The sequence below is a fragment of the Uloborus diversus genome, chromosome 10 (genome assembly GCF_026930045.1).
Source record: "Uloborus diversus isolate 005 chromosome 10, Udiv.v.3.1, whole genome shotgun sequence".
NCBI lineage: Eukaryota > Metazoa > Arthropoda > Arachnida > Araneae > Uloboridae > Uloborus > Uloborus diversus.
Genome location: NC_072740.1, coordinates 47,984,699 through 48,011,388, shown reverse-complemented (window position 1 = coordinate 48,011,388; position 26,690 = coordinate 47,984,699). Strand labels below are relative to the sequence as shown.

General features: G+C 32.6%; 1 long non-coding RNA gene across 4 annotated transcripts in view; it reads left to right on the top strand.

The window, feature by feature from the left end:
• Positions 1-3,828: 3,828 nt before the first annotated feature.
• Positions 3,829-26,690, top strand: part of LOC129231514 (uncharacterized) — a 37,545-nt gene continuing 14,683 nt past the window's right edge. For 3 of the 4 annotated variants that reach the window (XR_008581259.1, XR_008581260.1, XR_008581261.1), the window contains exons 1-3: positions 3,829-3,874; positions 5,804-5,905; positions 16,220-16,332. This is a non-coding gene — a long non-coding RNA (uncharacterized LOC129231514). The other variant, XR_008581262.1, reaches the window with a different exon arrangement.

The window sequence follows — 26,690 nt, the reverse complement described above, 5'->3', positions numbered from 1 at the left end:
TCAATCATGAATGATTTTTTAAAATTCATTTACTCATTATAAATATCGAAATTTTTACGAATCTGATGTGGGGTGATGAAAGCCTCATGCACGTTTTTCTTTTTTTTTTTTTTTTTTTTTTTCTGTTTATTGGGAATTGAAATTAAGTATAGGTGGCGTTATAAATCGGATAAAAACGAAACCAGCAAGCCTGCTACAATGTTCTGCTACGGTACTAAGCTAGCAATGAATCATTACTTTTTTAATTGCTTTTAGTGATATTCTTGCCTTGTTTTATATTTTATGCTTGGTTAGGGAGGATGTGGTTATCCTTAATTTATTAATTATTCATAAACTGTAGATTTACTGGTTTTCTTTTCATATTTTAATTTGTAGTAATTGTTGTTGGTATTTGTTGCACGTCCATTCTTTGACTCTTCACTGTTTACAATCATTTCATATCTTTTTCCATTTATAATTTTAGGTTAGCTTTGATCTATTGTTTACTATTTTCCCTTTGTCACTGTTGGTCAGGGCCAGACTGGACAGTTAAAGCGGCCCGGACGATTGCACAAAACCGGCCCTTAGCCCAGGGGTAAATTTATCCCCCCCCCCTATGAACACAACAAGTATAATTTTTTTTTTAATGAAAGGATAATACGAGAAAAAGAGCAATGAAACAAATGCAGGACCGTCGCAAGATCAAAAACTTGGGGAGTGCATGAGTTTAGCGGCCCCTCAATTTTTAACAGAGAAAGAGAGAGAGGGGAAGATTTCAACTCCTGGTGTAGGTGGGTTAGCAATAGAAACCTAATCGCAAGCGTACAGGTATTAGGGAGTTCGGGGGATTCTCCCCCGGAAAGTTTCCGAAATTGTAATTTTATAAACGCCATTCTAAACAATCTTTTGTAGTGTTAGGGAGGTTGAGAAGTTTGAAGGCACTCGCCCGGTAATTTTTCGAAGTTGAAACTTTAAAACAGATGCATGCAGATTATCTTAGATTATGATAGAGGGGACGGATCGGGGATCTCCATCGGGGGAAAAAAAAAAAAAAAAAAAAAAAAAAAAAAAAAAACGAAATTATAGTTCTAAAAACGCAGTTTCAGACGAATTTTGGTAGTGTTGGGGGAAAAGAGATTTGGACGCTTTCGTCGGAAAATGTTTCGAAATTTTTCTTAAAGGATCTCGAAATTGAATACAGGAGTTTTCTGCGAGTCTTTTACCGGAAATTTGCCGAAATTGTAGTTTTGGAAGCGAAGTTTTAGACTATATTTGGTACTCTTCGTAAGAGGAGAGGTTTGGGGAGGTCCAAGAATTTTTCGAACCTGAAATTCCGGAAACGCAGTAGCAGATGATCTCCAATGATGTTATGAGAAGAGGGCTTCAAAGGTTCTCCCCCAGAAATTATTTAGAAGTGATGAACGTAAACGGAAGACTAAACAATATTTAGTTATGGGAAGGGGGTGATTCTAAGGGTTTACGGAGATGTGCTTTCCTGGGAGTTTTTCGAAATTGAAGTCCTAAATACGCAGTTGTAGGTTGCAATTGTTTGCATTATATTACAAATGAATGCTTTCACGGCCGGTGTCAATAATGTTTTAAGATACCAGGCTGTTGTGCCGTGATCTGAGTGTTGTTACTCCGCTCTGGAGTAACAACACTCAGACCACGGCACATCAGCCGGAATCTTAACACATTATCTACATAAGTATAATTTAAACATATTATAGAACAGTAGTATAAGCATTAAAAATTTGTATTTGCCTAAAATTTTCCAGATTCTGGGATTGCTAACGTTGTGACACCATCTTGAAACGTTTAAACGTAACATGTCTTAGCTGGATTATTCTTTTAAGAACTTTCGATAATTTTAGAAGAAATCAAGTTCAGAGGGAAAGTTAGAACATCTCATTTGGCTTCTGCATCTGGCACTTGAGCAGTGGAGTAACAATGGGGTCCAGCGCCCCCGGCGACTAAAGAAATTGCGCCCCCCCCCCTAGGTTCGCCCACATGGAACATTTTAATTCGTTGATTCGACAAATAGGAGGCAGCATTGTAATTTTTTCTCTTATTTTTGTTTTTTGAGCAATCACGATTGCTTATTGTTCTCACTTGACTGTTTTGATGTCCTATGATTTTGTTTTCCCTCCGCCTCCCTCTGCAGCAGCACCGTCGACCAGCCTCACGAAGCTGCTCCTCTAGCGAAAACCATCTCCAGGTTGCGTCCATATCCCACACACACGAATACATACACACACCTACACATACATACAAAACTACACACACACGCACACATAATACACACACACACACACACACTCATGCCTGCACACAGACACAAACACACACGCCTACACACATACATACACACTTACATACATACACATACATACACACTTACATACATACACACACTACACACGCCTACATACAAACACACACTCGTGATTGCGAAAGAATTGAATTCAAGATGTCAAAATTCAAATTAATTAATATATTTTTTTAGAATTGTTTTCAATGATGCCCAATGTTCCTTCTCGGTAGATGTTATATAGCTGTGTCTCTAGCTGTTTTTCTTGCGATTTTTTTTTTTTTTTCATTTTTTAAAGCATTTTACAAATTTTGTGATCAGAAAAAAAAAAAAAAAACTTTAATTTTTTTTGAGCAATCACGATTGCTTATTGTTCTCATTTGACCGTTTTTGGTGTCCGTGCCTTTTTCAACTTGGACCAGAAGCCTTTGCAGCATCACCGCCCACCGTCCTCTGCTGGCGGCGCGGCGCGGCAACTCCGGTTTGGAGCTATCCGCTTCTCCTGGTCGGAGGCGTCCATGTCCTACACACACACGACTTCACACACATACACTCACACACACCTACGTGCATTCACACAGGTCTACGCACACACACAATATGCACAAGTAACCGCCCAGGAGGAGAGGCAGACTTGGGGGGGGGGGACAGGAGCCGTTTCTAGAAACAATAACTCCAATGAGTAGGGTCATGTCTCAGTTTGTGATTGCGAAAAACATAATTTGAATTCAAAATTTTGAAATTCAAATTAATTTTTTGAGTTTTTTTGAGCAATCACGATTGCTTATTGTTCTCATTTGACGCTCCTTGGCGTTGTGGCTAATTTTTCAGCTTGGACTGGGGGCCTCTGCAGCACCACCGCCCACCGGCTTCTCCGGTCCTCAGCACTGTCCTCCGGCAGCCGCTTCTCCTGGTCGGTGGCGTCCATATCCTACACACACGCACGTTCACACACATACGCACACACGCATCGTTACGCACATACACACTCCCACACAGAAGCCGTTACACACATACACACAAGCCTAAGTCCATGCACACAGATCTACGCACACACACAAGCTTATACATGCACGCACGTGCCCCTGCACACACAACTAAACGCACGTAACCGCATAGGAGGAAAGACAGGTTTGGGAGGACAGAAGCCGTTTCTAGAAACAATAACTCTAATGAGTAGGGTCCTGTCGTGATTGCGAAAAACATAATTTGAATTCAAAATTTCAGAATTCAAATTAATTTTATATTATTATTATTATTATTAAGAAAATTTCTTAAGTTGCAATGAAAAAAGCATTTCCTACATATTTTTTTTATAAATAAGTTGAAATGCCGCCCCCTGGCTGCTGCGCCCCTGGCGAGTGCCACTATTGCCAACCCCTATAACGCTACTGCACATGAGTCCCTATATGAAACCTACGTTTTATAGGGACTCTATCCGGCACGAACTGTACTGAAATTAAATGCAACTGGTAAAGCAAAGAGCACTCCAGTTAGACATGTATCGCACTATCTTTTTTCTCATGTCTCTGTTTGTTATTGGCAACCACAATAATGCCGGGCTGATCAGAAGAATGGATTGCAGTGAGTTTTTAAACTATAAACAAATCCAATAAGAAAGTAAAAATATTGTTTCATCGTAGTATTCCAACAGATTTCTGAAAAACAATTGTTTAGTAGCAATGTATTTTGTTTTACTCACTCTTCAGAACTGACGCGCTACAAGTAACGAAGCAATTTAGACTTTTTGTAATGTAATATAATGCATTAAAAAAAAGTAGTAAATGAGTAGTGCGATACCGATAATACTTATTTGCAGCGGGTCCTGCTAACAACTTTTTACGTGAGTTTAGTACAGAAACAAGATTAGAACGCAACTAATTTTTCGAATGTTAAGAGTGCAAATGTACTCGAGTCTGACAGCGGAAGCTATGAGAAGGCCCTCTTGGCCAAGCATTTTGTAATAAAAATTCTCTAGTGCTCGTACATCTTCATCAAGTTTTACAAAAAGAATTCTTTTATTCTTATTAGAAATCTTGTTATCAAAATCGGTTGTGAAGTTAGATTTTCCCGCGATGATTGTATTCATTTTCTTTGATGTGGAAAAGCTTCATTACGTTCGTTATTGAACTGCCATGGCCAGCGTAGAATACTTTGGTATGATCAAGTAATAAACAATAATGGGAATTTTTCAGTGTTGTGTTAACTTGCGAGTTAAAGAAATTAGTTTCAGAGTCATGTATCCCTAGGGCAGTTCTCAAAAGGTGGGAGCAAATACAGACCTCAAATTTGAAGCTTTAACACCAAATAACTTTCATTTTAATGTTATCAAAAAGTTAAATTATAAAACCGTATAGAGACAAGAATTAACATAAATTATGGAAAAAATGCTCTTCAAATACCCTTTAAAAATATTTTCTTTGTTAAAAGGCACAATTTTTTGAACATTCAAAACATTAACCGAGCAAATGTACTATCAAAATTTTTCTTTAAAAAAACTGTTTCCATAGGTTTCAAAAAAAGAAAAAATAAGGGTGTGAATCTCAAACTGAATAATTTTTTCATAATATTTTCCACAAATTACAAAAGTAAAGACACATTATTTATTTTGTAAACGTTTTTAGAAAAAAAGGAAATTGGAAGTTTGATGTATGTCCCAAAGTTACGATCTGAACAATGCTATTATTTGAGAACTAATTATATGATTTATATGTTTTAAAGGAATTTTTCGATCCTCAAAATATTTTTAATTATTTTGAAAGTGTTTTCATATGTTTTTATACAAGTATCTTTGAAGCAAAATCATTTTTCTTAAACCGGGGAGTATTCGATCTTTTTTTGATAGGTTAATTATTAGTTTTAATGCTTTTTACCGTTTTTATAGTATTTATTTGCCTAGTTTTTGTTGCATTTCAATGTAATTTTTAGGGTTTATTTGTTTAGATTAGTTCATATTTAGTGCTTTTGAGCAGTTGAGTTTTTTAGTATTTATTTCTCGCGATTTAGTTGTTTTTAAACCTTTTGTTTACATTTTTATTTTCCAATTTCCTTGTATTTCTGTTGCAAAATCTCCATTTCATTCATTTTCCAGTAGGTTAGTAAAAAAAACATACGTTTCCCCCCCCACCCCCCCTTTTTTTTTTTGCATTGGCAAAGCGGGAAAAATAGCGCCTAGACTTTGGCGCCAAAAAATTTGGCGAATTTTTCAAAATTCGCCAAAACGCACCTTTATCGAAAACTTCCCCTTAACTTTATGCTCTTTACGGAAAGTCGGGAATTTTTTCCTCTGACAGATGAAACAAATGTTAACTTTTGACCATGTAAACAAGGTAATCACTTTGTTGATAAGTTAAATGAACTTTTAAAATTTTTTGGGAAATCTGCTATGTATTCAATTTTTGTTTTTTTTTCAATAAATTTTTTTTTTAAAGCTGGGTTCTTCATTGAAATCCTCGCTATTGTTAAATACTTGAAATAAATCACCTTGAAATATGTTCATGTCTACTTTTCCAGGCTGTATTGTACAGTGAAGCTGTTTTAGCTGAACCTTCACAAATATGATGCTTGAAGTAGGCTTCAAAAGTAGCAGTCATTAGTTACATTGTATCTTAAAAGGTGAGTTTAATGACTAAAATTTCTTCCAATCTTCATTTTTCATGCATAACTTTTTATAAAAAAATTAGTTTCACAACTAGAGTTTTACTGGTATAGAATATTTGTTATATTTAACGTGAAATCTCAAAAGTAACCCCCCTATCGATTATAGCCCCCCCCCCCCCTTTTTTTGTAGAAAGTGAAATCATTCTAAAATCCTAAATATACCCCCCCCCCTTTCACCTGAAAAATTTTCAGTTCATCTTCATTTGCCACTCCCTCCAAAAAAAAAAAAAAGATAGCATTTTCTGGTTTACTTGGAAAGCATTTACAGAGGTTTAGTTTCTCCCTCCATGTGCAGGTTTTCTTTCCTAAAAAAAAAGAAAAAAAAGAAAACACAATGATTTGAACAAAAAAGAAATAAAAAATGGTCTCCATGGTTTATTCCTTCCAAAATGTCTAGACTCCTTTTGATGCAAGGGCGCCATTTTTTTTTGTTCATATGTATTACAAAATAAAATTTATATGATTGTCTGCTTTTTATTCATTTTGGAAGGAGCATTTTTGTTCAGACTTGTGAAAATGAACAATCTCCAACACGACACCATTTTCAAACCGAGGCGCTATTTTGGAAATGCGTTGCTTAAAAATGAGCGCAGAACTCAAAAATAACCTTTTTAAAAGGAGAAATAAAGCAATTGAACGAGTTTACGATCATCAGAAATACATATTTTGTAAAATCAATTAAGAGATTTGTTCTGTGTTTACGTTCGCGAACTTTGTAAATGTCAGTTTTCGATATTACAATCTTCGTAACGAATTTGCTGCTGTGATTGCGATTTTTGCTTCTATTCTGAAACAAGAACATTAAGATTTTGCTTCTTTTACTTCAACCTTATTACATTCAGTACATGATGAATTTTCAAGCGATAAATTATAAGGGTTTTGCCAACTTAAGGTGCAAAATTGTTTCTTTCAAAAAAATGGCGCCCACATGCAATTTATAACTACTAGAAAATTATGACAGGTTTTTATTAATTAATTTCTCACTCTTCATTAATATTTATCTTATTTACTTATTTCTTTTCTGTTCTCTGAAATTAATATTACTAAAAACAATTATTTTTGCTAATTTTTCAAAAAAAAAAAAAATCTCAATTATTATCCTCCCCCCCTTCTGAAATTAATGAGTTTTGTTTTGAAAATAGGGGGTTACCTTCAGGATTTTATGATGTATAATTTTTTGTTGGAAATATTGAAAGTCACATTTTCGTATCAAACTTCTGTTTTTCTGTGTCAACTTGCAAACAATGGCAAATGTAAAAAGTTTCTTGCTCTTCATGTTTTCTTCTTCTTTTTTTGCATTTATATTGCTTGTAGTTTCTATTTTTTCAAATATATTTCTTCTAATTTCTCTCTATTTTAAGTCATTTTAGTTATCAAAAATTTCAAATTTTCTGCTTTTTAGTTCCTTTCTAAAGCATTTACATGTTGAAATCTGCATTTTTTTACATCCTTAACAGGGAATGAAAATTTTGCTTTCACAAGTTTGCGAAGTACAAGCTAATAATTTTTTATGCAGTTGCGTAAATTATTTTTTAAAAATCTAATTTGCTATAGAATTTCAACACATAACATGATGGGGGAAGGCCTTAGCACCTTGAAACACTTTTTAGATAATGATTTTTAGAAATTTTATTTTCAAACTAATTTTCACCAAACTTAGCAGAGCATGCAATTTAAATATTTTTGCTTCAATAAAAATTTATTTTGCTCCATTATTTCATCAAATTAAATTTTCATGAAAAAAATAAAGTCATTACAACGTCCGAACCTGCCCCACTAGGTGGGGCACCTTGGAACACCAGCAATAATCCTAATAATTGTCATCTTAAATAATGGAAATTCTTTTACTAATAACATTTTCTGCTGCTATTTCAATAGCAAGACACATCAACAGCAGGGAACTTCCTGTTTTCTTTTCTAGATCTCACCATTTCTTTTATTTTAATATTTTAATTCTTAACTTAGATAGAAAAATCAATTTCCTATAAAACAGTAGCAATTTTTTCAATTTTAGTTCATTTAAACTCATCAGATTTATTAAGTACAATGAAATAGACTTTATCTGTACTGTAATTAGTGGAGCAGCTTGTGACAGTGTCCCAACCTGCCCCACCGCTGTGTGTCCCAACCTGCCCCGCTTAAGATTGTTATTATATATCAACTTTTTAAAAGTTAGACTTAGCAGCACAATATATTTTTTAACCTTAAAATTATTATGAAAGGACATGTTTTAATTCCCACATGCTAGGATTGAAATTAGTTCATTTCCTACTTATAATTTTTAATAATAAAAACCACAATGCAACTCCGAACCGTTCAAAACAAAGAAAATTAGATCACGCTTTTCCTGTTCATGTGAGAAACTCCAAAGTACACTGAGGATTAGATCCTGCTGTCACTGATGATGTTCTAAGAGAATTTCTGTTTGCAAAATTAAAGCTGAAATGTATGGTGTCCCAAGGTATGCCATGTCCCAAGGTGCACCACTCCCCCTACATTATATGACGAAAAGTATTGGGACACTTTCAAAAAGTCATCTTTTTAGGATTTCTCATGAAATAAGAGACTTTGTAACTTTTTGTCACGTAAAAGGTATGCTCCAGCTGTCATTTTCCAATAAAAGTTATATCATCCTTTCGTTTAGGGCAGCGGTTCCCAACTTTTTCCCCTATGATAACCCATTTCCAAACTCCAAAAGAAGTTTGCAAACCCCTTGGGTACTAGGTAATAAGTAACAAGCAAAAAAAAAACTGCACACACACACACACATAGATAATAAAGTTGGGGAGTTTTTTTTTTGTTTGTTTGATGCTGCTCTGTAGTTTATAACAAGAGCGAAAACATAATTGCAAAATATAGAATTACAATTATTGCTATGAACTAAAATGATTGCTAAAAAAATTAATGCAAAACAAATTCACCAAAAAATAAGCACAGTGATTGTTCTGCAATGAGCTTCAATCAACTTTTAAAAAAATTTTGAAAATGGGATATTTGTGGAACAAAGAGGCCAAAGAGAGAGAGGGAGAGAGTTTGGCTGAAATTTTTCTGACACAAGGGTAGAGGGAGGTGGGGTATGTTGAAACGCGGGACACGTTGGACCGGTCTCAATTATTTTAATACTATTTAGGGTCAGGTAGGGTGAAATGGGGTGGATTTTGTCTATTTTTTAAAATGATGCCATTTGCAAACCCATAAACTTTTTTTGTACTTTTTTTAAAATTTCTTCTTTACATCTGATTCTTCCCCTTTAATTTAAGCTGCTTCTCATTGAAATTTGTTGTCATTGACAATCTGAAAATACCAATTAAAGTATCTGACCCATTCCACCCCACGGTGGGGTGAAATGGGTTTTAATGGGGTGAAATGGGTCATTGCAATAGAAACATACAATAACTAAGAAATTATTACCAAAACACGTACAATAGCTAAGAGAAATTGTTTCCAAAGAACCATTTATTTATTTTAACATATTCAACACCAAAATATTTTGAACTAAAACTCAAAAATATAATGTCCGCAACAATCGAATTCTGCTCATTCAATGTCTTCAGAATTTGACATCTAGAAACAATTTCTGTATCTTCCTACTCAGGAAAGATGTAGTATTTGCCTGAGTTGGCTTTTCGTAGAAAATTTACGCTGTTGTAATCTTGGTCATCGACTTTATGTCAAGTGATCAACAAATTCTTTTGATGATTTCTTGCCCGTGTATTAGACAAGAACCCACTTCCCAGGTGTTGGTTCTTGCATAAGTAACTCCGACATTTCTTCATCCAAGAGTTGGGTTTCATTCGATTGCTGCTTTTTAGAAGATGTCCAGGCTCTTGCTTTCGTGAGCAATTCTTGCTTTCTCTTACATAAGTGGCATGCTGATCTTTTTTCAAAATTCCTGGTTCACTCTATGCCAAGAGTGCCACAATTGCATTTTTCAGAATTAGTCTTTATAAATACCTTAGCAACAATGATTGTATCTTTCTATCAAATGGGGAATCGCACTTTGTAGAGCTGAAGCAATACATTTTTCTTCTTCACTTAGCGTTGTACGTCTAACCAACCTTTTCGACTTTGTTCACTGGAGACCCATCTCCTCGATGTTTCTCTTGGCATATTATATTTCCTTGCAGCTGCAGGAATTGCTAAATCACCTTCAACTTAAAATTAGTGCAGCCTCTAAATCATAGTCTGAATTTTTCTTTTCCCTTTTTCTTACATACACCCCAGGCATTTTCATTGAATAAATAAAAAAATTGAATTAGGAAAGAGTAGGTAGGTAATAGGTTGTAAATTGAATATGGATGGCAAGTTTAGCTTTTGAATTCTACACATTAATAATACATACTTTATTTTTATTACATGTAAAAATCTTCTAAATTTCCGTTTAAGACCTATTTATGGATTTTGAAAGTCAATTTACTCTCATTATGAATTAAAATTCGCTAAGCCTAACTATGCCCCATTTCACTCCACCACATGAAAATAGCAATAAAAAAAGAAAGAATTGATACTTTTTCTACCTGTTTTTCGCAAATTGTAGATGAAAGTCTGTTCTAATTGATAACACTTGAGAATTTCAATTGAAAAAAAATGTATAGCAAGATTTTAAGAAGTTTGTCAGACTTCCTAAAAATTCACATGTGACTTGAGAAACAAAATGTCAGTGTAGTGCTCCCAGCAATTTACACAGAAACTTTTAAAAAATCAGAATTGTAGCCAAAAAGCCCCTCATAACTTGTGTAAAGTTTGAGAAAAATTCAGCCAGACCAAAAATTTTTATTAATAAAAATACACAGCATGACCCATTTCACCCCATGACCCATTTTACCCCACCTGACCCTATATTTTTTATTTTATGACTAACAAATAGCACCTATGGTCCTACAAATCCTATAATGAAATCACATGGTACAATTATATTGAACAAGTTTTATTCCAGAAAGTTATTTCAGTAGTCCTGAGTAATTTTCAGAAAACTGTAACTTTATTTTTTTTAATGGTTTTCATCAAGATTGTGGGAAAAAAAATGAGCTCCTTTCATAAAGAAAATTCCTTTAGTTCAATACAATTGGCATTTTTTTCATTTTTTGTCAAAAAGAAAAAAACTATGACATCACTTTTTCAGACCAAGGAGATGGGGTGGGTTGGTCCACCCTTTGTGGGGTACCCAACCAACCTGCCCCACATAATTTAAAAACTTTTTTTTGCTCTTAAACCTCAATAATTATAACAATATTCCATGATTTTTCTTCTGATTTAAAAAAAAATAATTGTGTACTAATGGTGAATGCTTATTGCTGTTTTTAAATAAATATGATTTATCAAAAAATCAATTTAATATGTTATGTTGATCTTTAAACTTAATATTTTTCACTTTACACACAACAGAGAATAAGGTAGTTACAAAGTCTAATAGTATTTATCACTAAAATTATAACAAATGTTGTTTGAGTTATGTGGTCCAACGTGCCCCACCAGGTGGACCAACATACCCCACCCATGGGGCACGTTGGTCCACTTAAACGAGGTTCTGTTAAAAAATTAATGTAAAAAAAGTTCATCAATTCAGCTCTTCTGAAAAAATCTGTAGGATTGAGAAGTGTTTATTGTAACATATTGTAAAAAATTGAACTGATTATTAAATTTTTTGATGAGATAAAAAATGATAAGTAAAAAAGCAGACCAACCTGCCCCACCTCCTCTTACATTTATCTCTATTATCACTAAATCAGAAGTCAAATAAAGAATGATCTTTAAAATACCTTTCAGGGAACTGCCTCAGATTAAGTAAATGAATTTTTTTCTTACAGTAAAATGAAAAAGATTTGTTGGTTTAAGTCTACTGGTAAAGGACTATGCGCCTAGCTGATTGATAGAGATATATTGCATGCATTAATCGTTTGATTGCTGAAGCATTTTCTTGTAATTATACTATAAGTGCAGAGTGAAATGCTTATATTTAAAAGTAATTGAAATATCTATATTTCAATATACTTACTTACTCTAATTTTTACACAAAAGATAATTTTTAACCAGACAAATATTTTTTTACTCACTTACCACAAAAGACATTTTCTTCACAAATTTCATAAATTCCTTATTTAGAGCGTAAATTAAGTTGCATGGTTAAATTCTGTTGTGATTTTTTTTTTACTATGTAAACTTCACACTGCGAAACTTGCACCCACGAAAACTTTTTATAGTAATTAATTTTTGATACTTCTTTTGTTATATTTCAATTGCTAGCTATTCTTTTCCCCCCTTTTCAAAAATAATGCTTGAAGTAAATTGTAGAATATATAGTGTGAAAATTATAGCAACAAACAGCATGATCTCACTTCTATGCATTTCTGACACAACACAAGAGCAGAGCAATAGCTCTTCCTTTGGCTCAAATTAATGGTACAGAAGCTAAACATCAAAATATTTTAGATGCTCCCATATGCTCTATGTAATATTTTCATCAAGTTTAATCATTCTTTTCGATCAAAAGCTTCTGAGAAAACGAACGCTTTCAAATTATATTTCATCTGAAGACATTGTATTCATAAGTAGAGCTTTTTCAGCATGGCTTCAGGGATATCATTCTCAATGGAAAAGCTAAAACCAGCACTTTGCAATGAGAGACTAAATTATTTAAATGTAAAATATGTCAAGAAGTAAGCAAATATTTTAATGATAAGAGTATCGGATGTGCGAGAGACAAGTAAATAAAAAAAGGAGCAGAATTTGCTTGAAACCGCTTGAACATGAGACTTCATCAGAAACAGGAAAGCTAAAAATCCGCCATTACAGTATTTTTTTCCCAACCCCCCTAAAAACCTCACGCAAAGCCCCTGGGGTTCACGAACCACCGGTTGGAAAACGCTGGTTTAGGGGATCAGTAACAAATTTAGGAAAACAAAAATGTTTTTCGATCATCATTTATTGTAAATAGCTGAGAATAAGCTGTAAATTTCAGAAATTAGTTAGCTTACTATGTACAATTATTTTACATACTTTCAAGAAGGTATCACATTTTCACAACGATATAAGCAATTCTTTCAAAACTACGAATCTTATTTGAAGGTTTTTGGCTCATTACACAGTTTTCTATCAAAGCTGACCAAACTTTCAGAAAATTTGACAGCATACAAGAGGAGCATAAAACTAAAGTTTGAAATTAAAATGTTGAAAATTTGTTAAAATATGGACATTTAAAGCAATTAACTTTTAAAGGTTTATGAATAATGTAAAAAAATTTTTCTCCTTAACCTTTAAAATGCAATTTTAAAAGAATTTAACCAAGATACATTCTTATGCCTTTTTTAAATCTTTTTACATCTGCTGTGGGAATTGAGTTTTTTGCATTTTTGATGCTTACTACACTTTATTAAGAGATAAACAAATAAACATTTTTTTTTCAAACTACAATTTCAAAATTTAAAAGAGTTAAATGAAATTCTGTGCTTTGTAAAAGTTTCATGTGCCTAAAAAGTTAAATACCGAACTGCTGCCTGAAATATTGTATTTTTTCAATAATTTTAAGCTTTTACTCTCCATACAACGTCTTCATTTAATACAGTCATACTGCCTTATAACCAGCTCAAAGGGACCGTGATATCTGCTCGTTTTAACTAAGTGCTCGTGAGAAACGGGTTCATGAAAAACATCATGACAATTTATGCATGCTTGCTTTGTTGTTTTCATACTTCTGTACAGTACCAAAGTGGTTAGTTAATTGATTTGAATTGTCCCATTGTCCTTTTCTTGTTATTATTTTCTAGGAACGTGGGGTACGAAAAATATTGTCATTCACATCCCAGGTTTCAAAATAGTTTGAAGTCTTTCTGCACTTTAGAAGCCAGCCAAGTATGTCAAGGGCTATTTGACTTCAAATTCTTCATGTTTGTCATTATGGTGGTCACCTTTCTCTTTTTTTCTCTCCCTCTCTTGATTTTCATCTATCATATCCTTGGAATTGTAACTCAGTTAATGATACCATTCTCTTCAGAAAATATATAATTTTTAAATGCTCTTCTACTGAACAAATTTGAAAAAAAAAAAAAAAAGGCTGTGTCATCATTTGTTCCCATGATTTATTTCTTATTTCTAGCTTTCAGTTGAATTTAAAATGTTAATGGAATTTTTCCAAAAATGTAATTTTTTTTCTGTGTAGGAAATCAAGAATGAACAAATTTTATGAATTAAAAAAATATTGCTCGCTTTAAGTGAGGTTTGCTCATTAAAAGCGAGTTTTATTCCTGTAGATTGTACCAACCAAACATTGTACTAACATTGTACCAACCAAATCTTTTTGATTTCCTCTCTAAATCTGAGTTCTTGTTATAAGCGAGTTCGACTGTATTCCTAATATAATTTACAAGATGTGGAATGGTCTATAGATATTGATACATCAAGAGTGCCCTGAAAAGCGATGCCTCACCCCATCTTCGCCCCCCCCCCTCATCCCCCAATACTATGAAAACCTTTAGGAATGATATTGTCCCCAGAAAAGACAAAAAATACCGTAAAACTCCCAACTAATTATTTTAAAGGTGCCCAGTTTAAGCCATGAACCCAATCTCCACCAATACATCAATATGTTTATAAATTTTGTAATTTCAAATTTACAAAATTACTTTATTTTTAACAGTGATCTTTCAGAAAAAGTTTTGATTTTTCACAAAATTACTTGATTTTTCACAAAAAGTGGACCCTGTGAAACATACTGAGCAAACCCCTAGTTGCTTTAACTCTAGGTTTGTGTTGAATTTTATTTATAGCTTAATTGAATGATGAAAGGGCATATGGTGGTGATGGTCGATTAATGGTGTGATCAACTTTTTTAATGGTAGTCATTATGATCAAACTGAAAAGAATATTCATGTTATTTTAATAGAGATAAGAACCATATTTTGCTCTATCTCTGAATCATATTTACTTCTTATAAGTAATTAAAGAGCTTTAAACAATCTGTTGAATTTAAAATCATTATTAAATAGTTTTCTCGGGTCCACTGCAGATATTTTTAAAAAAGAAAAATGGGGAAGTACCTAACCTCTGTATGGGTGGTACATATCTTATTGTCTAGGATCAGCACAGATTTAAAATTGTTCCCAGAACTTGCTAATCCATTGCATGGTATTGTTTGGAATATGTTGAGTTGTATCAAGGAGAAACAGCACCTATTTAATGTCAAGTAGAAACGTGTGCTCCATGCAAAAGCACATGTTAACCCCACGTGTAGAGTACATGAAAGTTGAAGTAACTTTCTGTGATGTCTTCGCTGCCTCTACATATTGGATTGCCCAGAAAGAACCAGGCTGTAGGGAATTGTTCTCTCTTCATCAGTTTTCTTCAGCTTTGTAGTGTTAGCACATTCCCAACCTTTTTTGCCCCCCCTCCACCTCCCTAAATATTAACTGACCCCTATCTTAAGTTAGCACATTTGAGCACCAATATTACTGAAAATATAAATGCCTAATTTTATTTTGAAGAAAATGTAAAAAACACACACAAAGCTACATTACCCAGTCACTCTTAAACTTAAAAATAAAATTTAAAATTTTTAAGCTTTTCTTAAAAACAACCCATTTTTTAAGAAAAATGCGTAATTAAGATCATTGACATACTTTTCAAAATCAATAGTATATTTTTCATTAGTATATTCTATCTTTAAATTCAAGTCTGAAAAAACAGGAAACATTGGGAATTAAAATTGAAAAAAGAAATCTTATATGTTCATTTTCCCCATTTCAAGGTACACCTTTTCACTGGGTAGATTTCAAATAAGGTTTCAATGTTTAGCTTTATGTTCGTCAGATTCAAGCGCTTTTCACCTTGAAGCAAATGCAGCTGCCTAACCTATTTCAGGGCATTTTCAGGTAACCTATTTATCACAAAGAAAGCAGAAGCGTAAATATCGAACCATGGTATAGAGAAATTATTAATCTGTTAAATAAACAGAATCTCTCTGTCCCCCCACCAACACACAACACAACACACAAACTATTTTTCATTTCCACATTAATTGCATACTTTCTGTATTTGTTTGATACATTTTTAGTTATTTCTTTTTGTGTTTATCACACAATTTTTGCTGCTAGTCAATTAATGAGAGGCAGTTATGTGTAACTAAATATGGTTTTGAGGACTTTAACATGGATCGATTTTATTTTTCTGCAGTTAATTAAATGTTAATACTTTCATGTTTTCAAAATTCGAATTATGTTTAAAAACTCCAAAACCAGATTATCTTATATCATCTTAAGTTTGTTTTTCTCTTCTTAGGTTTATCTGATTTTAATGGCAAATGAGCCCTTGTGTTCTTTACTGTGGCAATCTTCCTTAGGCTGTCCTCAACTCCACTGTACAGTGAAGCTGTTTACAGTGCATCTAAAAAGGTGAGCTTGATATTACTAATTTTCCTTCCAATCTTCATTTTTCGTGTCTGAATTTTTATAAGAGTTCTAGTTCAACAACCAAGAATTTACTTACATTAGTCTTTGGTATTCAGATTTTCATATCAAAATTCTATTTTTCTTTGCCAAATTTCAAACAATAGCACCTAGAATCTCTTGCTTTTCGGTTTTTTTTTTTTGCATTTGTCTTTAAATTAAGACAAATAATTTACATTGAAAAGTCCAAAAGAAGGCATGTTTGATTAAGCTTTAATAATGTAACATATATACCCACATATGTATATAAATTCATCTCTAGTCGACCAGACGTTGCTTATATTTAGAAGGAAAATTGGGGGGGAAATCAAAAACCAGCATATGACGAGACTCTACTGTCTGAAAAAAATGTGGAACATTTCAGCAAGAAAATTTAAGTATAAATATTTTAAAAAGAAGGAAATTTAAATAATGTTTTTTTGCAAAAAATCACACAATTAAATTTTTTTTCTTTGTTCAAAAAGATTTAATTTCTGGAATCCCGATTTTTGTACAGAATTTGATTTCTGTTATGAGTTTTGTTACTTGTTGCTTTTACTTGGAATTAATATCAATGAGTCATTCCATGTCAAGCAGGGCGAGGAGTCAGTCACCTTTCTCACCTTTTGAAAATTTGGTTACTTTTCGTCACCTTTTGCAACTTTTGTCAACTTTCTCAGCTTTTTTGAAATTCGTCGTAGGAATTTTTTTTTTTTAAATAATTAAATCTTTGAAAAGTATCTGAATGGTAGCTTTAACAGTGAAATTAATTTAAAAAATAGCCTTAAATATGCCCCCCCCCCACCTTGTTGTTGTTTAAGAAAAATAACTATGCTATCGGGAAATCGGGGCATTTTTTTTATCGCTTGCAATTGCACCCTATGAGCAGAACCAGTCTTTCTATCCCTTCTACAGATGGACTTGCTCCTTATTTTCGGGAATGTATGTTAAAAGAAGCATGCTTATCCTATTATACTTTGAGCTTTGATGAAACTACCAATGTCAAATACAAAAAAGAACTGCAACGGACAACAAAATATTGGTCTGAAACCAATGTTGCATCACAGCAAGGCATCTCAAAACTTTCTTCTTGAGCAAGGCAGTTGGTGAAATTTCGATTGAGGAGCTATGTGAAGCACTTACCGAAAGTAATTATCAATGAATAAATGTCTCATGCTTTCCTTTGGATGGTCCTTATGTTAATAAAAAGGTTTTTAGGTTGTTTGACACTATTATCCTTGAGACACGAGAAAAAAGCCTAATAAATATTGGTACTTGCAGTATTCATACAATGCATAATGCGTATGTCAAAGCATTGCAGTATTTAGGTGAAGAAGCATCTGAACTTCTTAGTACTTATAGCTATTTTGATGGTTGGTCTTCTCGTTAGGAGGACTTCGAAGAAGTGCAAGCTCAACTAAATACACCTCATCAGAAGTTCCTGAAACACATAACTACCCATTGGCTTACTCTTGGACCTGCAGCAAACAGACTACAGGAACAGTGGAATGCTCTTCAGTATTATTTTTTTAAACATGTGCCTTTGAAAAAGAATTTAGCTATGCAATGCAGGTCATATAAAGCTGTTGCAAATGTTTTAAAAAGACCTTCTATAAAAGCTGAGCTGCATTTTATCTTTTCATCTGCTGATTTGTTTATGCAGTTCACGAAACGCTTTCAATGCCAAGCGCCTATGATGCACAAATTGTACCAAGAAATAGAGACCATTGTTCAAACTTTTATGGCTCGAGTTATTAAAGCCGCTGTCATAAAGAAAGTTGATTTTTCAAACGTAGACCCGGATAAACTTTTTGTAGTTGGTAACAGACTACCTCTTGAAGATCTCGTTGCTAGTGGATAGGTGACAGATGAACTGTCAAAACTGAAAGAAAATGAAAAGGCTATGTTTTTAAGAGGTTTTAAAAAGCATTGTGTGACTGCATGCAAGTATGTAATAGAAGAAAGTTGCATATCAAACGGGTTACTGAAAAGTTTCAAATTTTTGGATCCAAAAGAGAGAAGTAAATCTAGAAGCTGTAAGGATTTGATAAAGATTACCAAAATCATGCCTTTTAATGTTCCACTCGATAGGTTGCAAGATGAATGGAAACTTTTGCAGCTGGAAAAAGCTGATGAAGCATCCAAAAACAAAACCATTGATATCTACTGGCAGCAGCACATTTCAAAAAAGGACTCAACTTCCAATCTTCTAAAGTTTCCCAATGTTTCTAAGGTGATAAAAGCTTCATTTGCATTATCACATGGTAATGCTGACATTGAAAGACTATTTTCCATTTCAAAGCATCTTTTAGGTGAAAATAAGACAGTAAGGACTGAAAGATTTTTAAACAGCATACTTATAGTTAAAGACGCTGTAAAAGAATATCCTTATTTGCTTCCTTTACCAATTGGTCCAGAAATGATTAAATGTGCACAACAAGCACACGCAAATTACACAACATACATGGAGGAATGTAAAAGGAAAAAGGATTTGGAATTGAAACAGAAGCAAAAAGAAGAGCAAAAAAGAAAGGATTGTGAAGAAGAAACTAAGAAAATGGAAAAAAATTAAAACATCTATTGAAAGTGAAACTGTAGAAATCTTTACAAAAAGCATATAGGCTATTTTGGTAAAAGTTAGTAAAAAGAGATAATCCTTTTCTGGTTTTTGAGTTCTTAACAAATTGCTTTTGGTCACCTTTTAGTTACTTTTTTTTGTCACCTTTTAGTCACCTTTGTTTTCAAATTTGTCACCTTTCTCACTTTTTTCAAAGGCCATCAGCAGTCCTCGGCCTGTGTCAAGTGATCCAAAATTTGAGAAATTTTTATACTCACATTTTTGGATTTCTTTGAAATTTGGCTCATCGATTGTACCCTTCAAGGTAATCAAAAGTTCAAATTTTTAGATTTTTATCTCTTTTATTTTTTCATTTATAAGACTTTGATTTTTGGAAAAACCCTCATTTTTTCATGGATGCCTGAACATAAAGTGGATAATAACTCAGCACCAAATACAGATAGAAAGATTTGGTAAAAAGCATTTTAAAGTACATTAGTTTCTGTTTAATATGATATGCAACATGACTAATTTTGTAAAAATTTTCATTCTTAAAAACTAAAATTTAAATTTCTCAGAATACACATAATGGTTTTTAAAAAAATTCCCCAAAAATGTTGTGTATTTTATCTTTATTTGTGCAAAGTTTCAAGTTGAGATCTCAACAGGATCATATTTTTATGAATTTTTGAATAAAATTTAACTTAAGAAATAAAGATAATTTTCAAATTCTGTTTAGTTAAATATGAGATTCTCTTACTGGGGTGATGGTCAAATAAGTAGTAAGTAAATATGACTATGGTTGAAATGAACGGGCATGAACTTGTAGATTGGTAAGCCCCCCTGCCTCCTCCCCACAACACCACCACTTTAAATTTTTTTAAATTTTTTTTTTCTTTTTAGTTTTCAAAATGTAAAAAAATAAAATAAAACATAATGAATAGTAAATTTATTTAAATGTGGTAAATGTTCTTTAAAACAAGACAATCCCCCCTACCCATACATACGATTAACACTATACTAGTATCACGCTTTACCTAGGGATTGAATTGAGAATTATTTTTACCCCATATGTTTTCTTTTTTTTTGCAGACCAAGTGTTTTTTTTTTAGATCTTAACTTCACAAAAGTGTACTTGATTAATTCAATCAGGGGTCTAGCCGGAGGAAATTTGGGTTCGTTAACAGACCCTTCACAAAAATCCGATCAACCAAAACGGGCCTTTCACAAAATCCCGACCAACCAAAATGGACCCTTCACAAAATTCTGATAAACAAAAACGGGTCTTTCATAAATTGTTTATTGGAAGAACAAATCTCAAATCAAAATAACGCAGCATATTTCCGTGCATAAAAACGATAATGTTTGGAACCTTTTTTAAAGTTAAATTAGAGGGTTCAACTTATACAATATGTGCTAATTTTGCAAAAGAAAAAAAAATCTGCACTCTTGTTATGTTCCTGCAAGCGATAAATAAATACTAAGGCCAAATAAATATAATGTTTGTTGTTGATTTCTTTGAAAGAAATTAACAGCTGAAAGTCAGTTTGGTTTATCATTTTGCTTGTTTGTTTTATGCAGCGGTGTTGTTGTAAACTTCTGAAAAAGGGTCAACCTTCAGCAGTGGTAAGCACTTTTCTCCCCGCTCCTGATTTAAAGGACAGGGAGGGGGGGAAGGAGGAATGTGATTGCTTCAGATAGGATTACCAACTTTAAACTTATCGCCACTTAGCGTCTGGTAGGTGTAGATGCGATGTTTAACTGTTTTTCGCCACTTAGCGTTTGGTGGGGCGATGTTTAATTGTTATTTTGAGAGAAAGTTATATGGGCTTGATTTTTCGATGCTAAAAAGGATATTTAATTTTAAATAAACTCTTTTATTTATCATTTTTTTCTTTAGATGCCTACATTTTGAAAAGCACAGTCTTTTTACATTCGATATGAGAATCATATTTTGTTCTTTTTTCAAGCTAACTTCACTTTATTAAGGTGCAAATAAATGAAAAGTCTCTTTATTTTTATAACAACGCTTATTTCAAGTTTTTAAAGCGGAATTCCATTTTCATTTATGAATCAAAAATTTAAATACTGAATCGATGGTTCATTTTTTACTTTATTTTATTTTTATTTTTTGATTCAACTGTGTCCAGACATTAAAGATATGACTATCATAGGACTCTAAACTGCAATTCTAAAATAATTTCATCAAAAATATTTATTTTACAAGCCGTTTTTATACTTTTGATGTTTTTACTTTGAGGATTGCAATCTCTTTGCATCCACTATGGGAAACTGATTTTTCGAATTTTCTATGTTTAGTACGCTTTGTTAGGAGGTAAACATATAAAACATTTTTTTATTTTTGTAAAAATCACGGAATTTCTAAGTTTTAAATGAAGTTCTGTGCTCTTACACAATGTCTTGGTTCAAAAAGTGGTTCAATGCTGAACCCCTGCCTGAATTTCTTTGTTACAATTACTTTAAATACTATACATATAACATTTCTAGTATTATTTAACATAATGTTAGAATAGTAAATAAATATTGATACTTGAGGGGTGCATCTCTCAGAGAGCGATGTACCCCAATACTCGAAAAACACTCAAGAATGGTATTCTCAACAGAAAAGAGAGAAATCACTCAACTTTAATTGTCAGTGATGCAGTTGCGCCATCTCAAAATTCAAAAATATCGTTTTTACATTTTTTTTTTTTTTGCAAAATTTGATTTTTCACAAAATAAATTGATTTTTACAAAAAACAGACCCTGTGAAAAATCCTGGACAGACCCCTGTCAAAATCTGATAAGGAAAGTTATGATTTATTTCATTCCCTACCCTCTACCCCAGCACCAACCCTCAATTTCGGAGGGAGGAAAAAAATAGTTTGCTCCAAGATCATAGCAAAATAGTGTTTCCTCCATGTTGTTTTAATGTTTTTCCATTATTTTCACACAAAACTACAAATAAATCAAAGTATCAGATCATATGTCTGTCCACACATAACTTTCTACAATATCTGGAGAACAGCTGTTTTTACTTTTTTTTATTGCTTGTTCTCTTTTTAATTTCTTTTGTGAAGAGAGTAATGCAACAAAATCTATCTATACATATATTAAAAGCAGTTATATATCAAACAAACTTTGCTCTTTTGAGCATAACTTTCCATGTTAAGCATCATTCCAGATTGTCTCCCCCCTCCCTCACTCTACCACCCCACTTTCCAAAAAAGAAAAAAAAAAGCTGCAAATGAGTGGGGGTCTATTCAGTGATGTTCCCAACAATTTTTCTGAGGGTATACTCCCAGCAAACCATTATACACAATATGTGTATCTATCATGTACATAATATGTCTACTCAATGTTTGAGAGCATACAGCATATCTACAATATACCCTGATTCTTTTTGTCTGTTAAAGTTTTCCCAACTTTTAGTGTTTGTGATCCCCCCCCACCCACCATTTATGAGCCTCAGTCTCTTTTGATGTTTGGCAATGTTCGTTTTGATTATTACTCTTACATACCAGCTTTTCTTTTCGAGTTATTTTTAAAATTTTTAAAAGTTTAAAAAAAAAAAAAGATAAGAAGTGGTGGGGGGGGGGCATGCTTACCAATCTACAAGTTCATCCCAGCTCATATCAAGCATAGTTATGTTTACTTACTACTCACTAGACCATCACCAGTCAGAGAGCCCCATATTTAACTAAATAGAATCTGGAAAATATTATTATTTATTAAGTCAAATTTTATTAAAAAATTCATAAAAATATGATCCCATTGAGATCCCAAGTTAAAATTTTGTACAAATAAAGATAAAAAAAATTTTTTTGGAATTGAAAAAAAAAATTCATTATATGTTTTAAATTTAAATTATTTAAATTTAAATAATTTCAATTTTAAATTTAAATTTTTAAAAATGAAATTTTTTACAAAATTAGTCATGCTGCATATCATATTGAACAGCAACTAATGTGCTTTAAAATGCTTTTTACCAAATATGTCTATCTATATTTGATGCTGAGTTATCGTCCATTTTATGTTCAAGCGTCTCATAAATAAAAAAAATAAAATTTGGTCTTACCCAATTACCTTGAAGGGTACAATCAATGAGTCAAATTTCAAAGCAATCCAAAAATGTGATGAAAAAACTTTGGATCACTTGACGTGGAATGACCCCAGTAACATTTTTTGCTGCTTCAAAATTACATTATTCGTGAGCATGGGATATGTTTGGGACAAACTTTGTCACTAGTAGGGGCAACATGTAAAGTTGCTATTCTTTATTTCCGATCATTCAATTAACCTATTTGAGCTTACGTTATGAAGAAAATTAGTATTTACAGTAAAAAAAAAGTACCTGATGGTTCTTACAAATGCAGCTGTTATGCAAACCATAAAGTTAACTAAAGTTAGAATTATTGAAAATTCGGCTTATTGAATACGAATATAAAACGATAGAATAAAATTAAATATTACCGCTGAAATTCATTAAATTCATAATATGAGGGAAAAAAGTGATAGGATAATGTATCAAAGATAAATCGTCACCTGAAAGGATTAGTAGAATATCTTGCAGCTATTCCTGGGATTGGATCCCTTACTGTTGCTCTGCAGCGATGATATATACTTGACATAATTAACGTACACAATTTAATAAATTCAAGAGTTTGTATAGGTTGCAAAATGAATTTATAGTTTTATGGTTGTATATAATAATACCGAAAACTTACCAAAAAAGATATTTAAAAAAAAAATCTCTTATCAAACATTGCTTTGAACAGAAATTTGTTTATTCATTAAATAGTCCTAGGATACTTTTAAAGCATTAAGAGGGAGTTGAGAACATTCGGACGGGATTATGTAAAAACGCGCAATACATCTGCTGCTTTTCTTGCACCGTTTTTTTCCCTCATACCACCAATCCAAACATTTTTTTTTTAATTATTGAAAATTTGAGGGGAAATATTAATGAAATTTCCTCCTTCTTTTCTACGCCACAATTGAACTCAAGTTTTTCTTGAAAGTTTAAAATTTTAAGTTTTCCCTTATTCTATTTGAAAATTTGATCCCAAACTTTCAAGAATCAATGAAATGGCACCGCATTCTATTTATATTACAATGAAAGAAAAAGGTCGGTCTTGGAAAGACCAGCAACTTCGTATATTACCACAAAATCCCAAAAATAGCTCTTCCATTCAGTAACCCTCCATCCTCCCCTCCCCCTTTACACAAAAATGGATTTTTCCAAAATCTCAAATGTATGCACCTCTCCCTGTAATTTTTTCCATCTCATTTTTGGCTGTGCTAAAACACCTTTGGTTTCCCCAATATTCAGGTTTTTCTTTTCTACCAGAAGAAATTAAGTCAACAATACTTTAAAATGAAAAGCAGTTATTACCCGCAAGTTTTTAATCGGTTTCAGAAATGTATTAGACCCACTTTGTCAAGACGCCTTTTGATATAATGCAATAGTGCAGATTTCTTTCTTTTGTTCATACTTTTTGGGGAGAGAAAAAAAAACACAATTTTTTCTTACAAAGTCACTTTAGCAATAGAAATTTGACGACAATCATGAAATAAAATTCGACATAACGAATATTTCAACTTAACGAACTTCGGCTTATCGAAAAGAAATAACAATAAAACTCCATTCAGTTAGACAGGAATAAAGATTCACTTCAGCTTATCGAAGTTTTGGCTCATCGAAATTCGACTCACCGAATTTTCGCTGTAATTCCAAAACCTATGTATCACAAATCCTCAGATCCAAAAGTGTGCATTATATCAGTGTTCTACTATATGACCCTATGTGTTTAATAAATGTTGATTCATTGACTACTGGGCTTTACAAGAGCAACCTATATTTCTTTTTTTCAAGGATATTGTACTTTGCTGATTAAATTGATTTCAATTTCATACAGATTTTAAAATGTTTAATAAGGTTCGTGGTTGATTTGTAAATGTTTTGAGCATATATCAAGCAGGAGTGCGGAAAATGTTTCCTTATTGAAATTTCCCCCAATCCATGTGAAAATTTTCCCAAAATTTTACAATATATATCAATTTGAGAATTAATTAAATATTGCCATACGTATAGAAAATTCTGTGATATAGAAGTCACAAGTGATATACTGAGTAATCTGCATGTACTTGGTACTCGGCCAAAACAGAGTAGTAAGAGAAAAGTTTTAAGTGCTAAAAAAGCATTTGAATATAAATTTGTAGCATGCAATCTTATATTTCTGTTTGACTCATTAAATATGACTATATTTTACAACTTAAGAACAGCTCCAAATAAAAATCAAGATAAAGTTAAATCATGCTATGAGCTATGAATTTGTTGTTTCTTTTCTACCAGCCTTTATAGACCTTCAAAGTTTTTTTTTTTTTTTTTAATGATGAAAGTTAAAGAAAAACATGGCACTTTAACTCTAGTCAAAATTTTTTACTAACAAAAGTTGTTCATGACTGTCAGACTTTTAATATAACAAAGAGCAATAATAATGTACAAAACTACTTTTAATTTTGTTTCTATTAATTATATCCCCCCCATAAGCTAAGTTTTATACATAGTATTTATTAACAAATGCACATTAACCAATAAATATTTTGGTTAACTTTTGTGTTTAACTAACAATTCAGAAATTGCAATCTCCCACTGTCTTTGCAAATGTTGTCAATTATTTTGGATGTTTTATAAATTTTAAGTCTCTTTTTTGATGAAAAACAAGTAAAGTGATAAGCTCCACCATGAAAATGTCTGTTTAGAGATTCTCTTAACAGTTCTGTTGCTCTATGTAGCGGAGATCCATTCCACAATATGAAAACTTCATGAAAGAGTCAAATTTTAAAGTTAGGTTATTGATGTGGTTTCCATTCACAGAACCAACAGATTCACATACAGACTCACTGCAGATTTTCAAGCAGTTTCCCATGAGGTAGACTAGCTCTAGCACATCAGTGCACACATCCGAATTAGTAAAAGCTTCTTTTATTACCCCACTGTCTAATTCTATAATTGTTGGTTTACTTTCAGAGTTCATAACTTTTTCGCTGAACTCCATTTTCAAAATGTCCTCTTTCAAAGTCTTCCATTGATCAAAAAGGCATTTCTTATCAGTATACTTTAATTCTTTTCTGTTTATACTCACCCATTCAGCGAGAAATTGTAGTTACTCTTCCACAAATAGAGGATCTTCATTTGACTCTTTTGTAGGGTTCAAAAGTTGTTCGCTAGTGAAGCACTGTCTCATATACTTGACAATGTTCAGCTCACTTATCCTATGCTTGAGTTGTTTGATAATTATTGAGTAGAGATTTTTAATTCTTTTCCTCAGGAGTAAGAAACACTCATTTTGTGGGACATTCTTTAGTGCTTGACAACTTCTTGTTTTTCGGGAACAATCATCATCAACAGTCTTGATAATGTTGATTTTGAAATCTTCAATTTCTTTGAAGAGTGAAGGGAAATTAGCTCCTTTTACACTTCCAGCTGTCATTTCTGCTTCCATTTCAACTAGAGACTTCATGAAACTCTCAAAGCAATGAAAAATTGTCCAAATATATGCATTTACATTTTGGACTGTGCAACTGAAGTTTGTGACCAATTCCAGGATGTCTCTTGCAGCTAGTAATTGGAAGATGAAATCAAGATCAGTTTAGCTCCAACGAGTAAGTTCTTGCTTCAGCATTATTCCTTTTAAAATTAGAAGTCCTGCGTTTCTGTTGTAGGTTGGTGAAAAACACTCGAAAGTCCCTTTCAAAAGCCTTG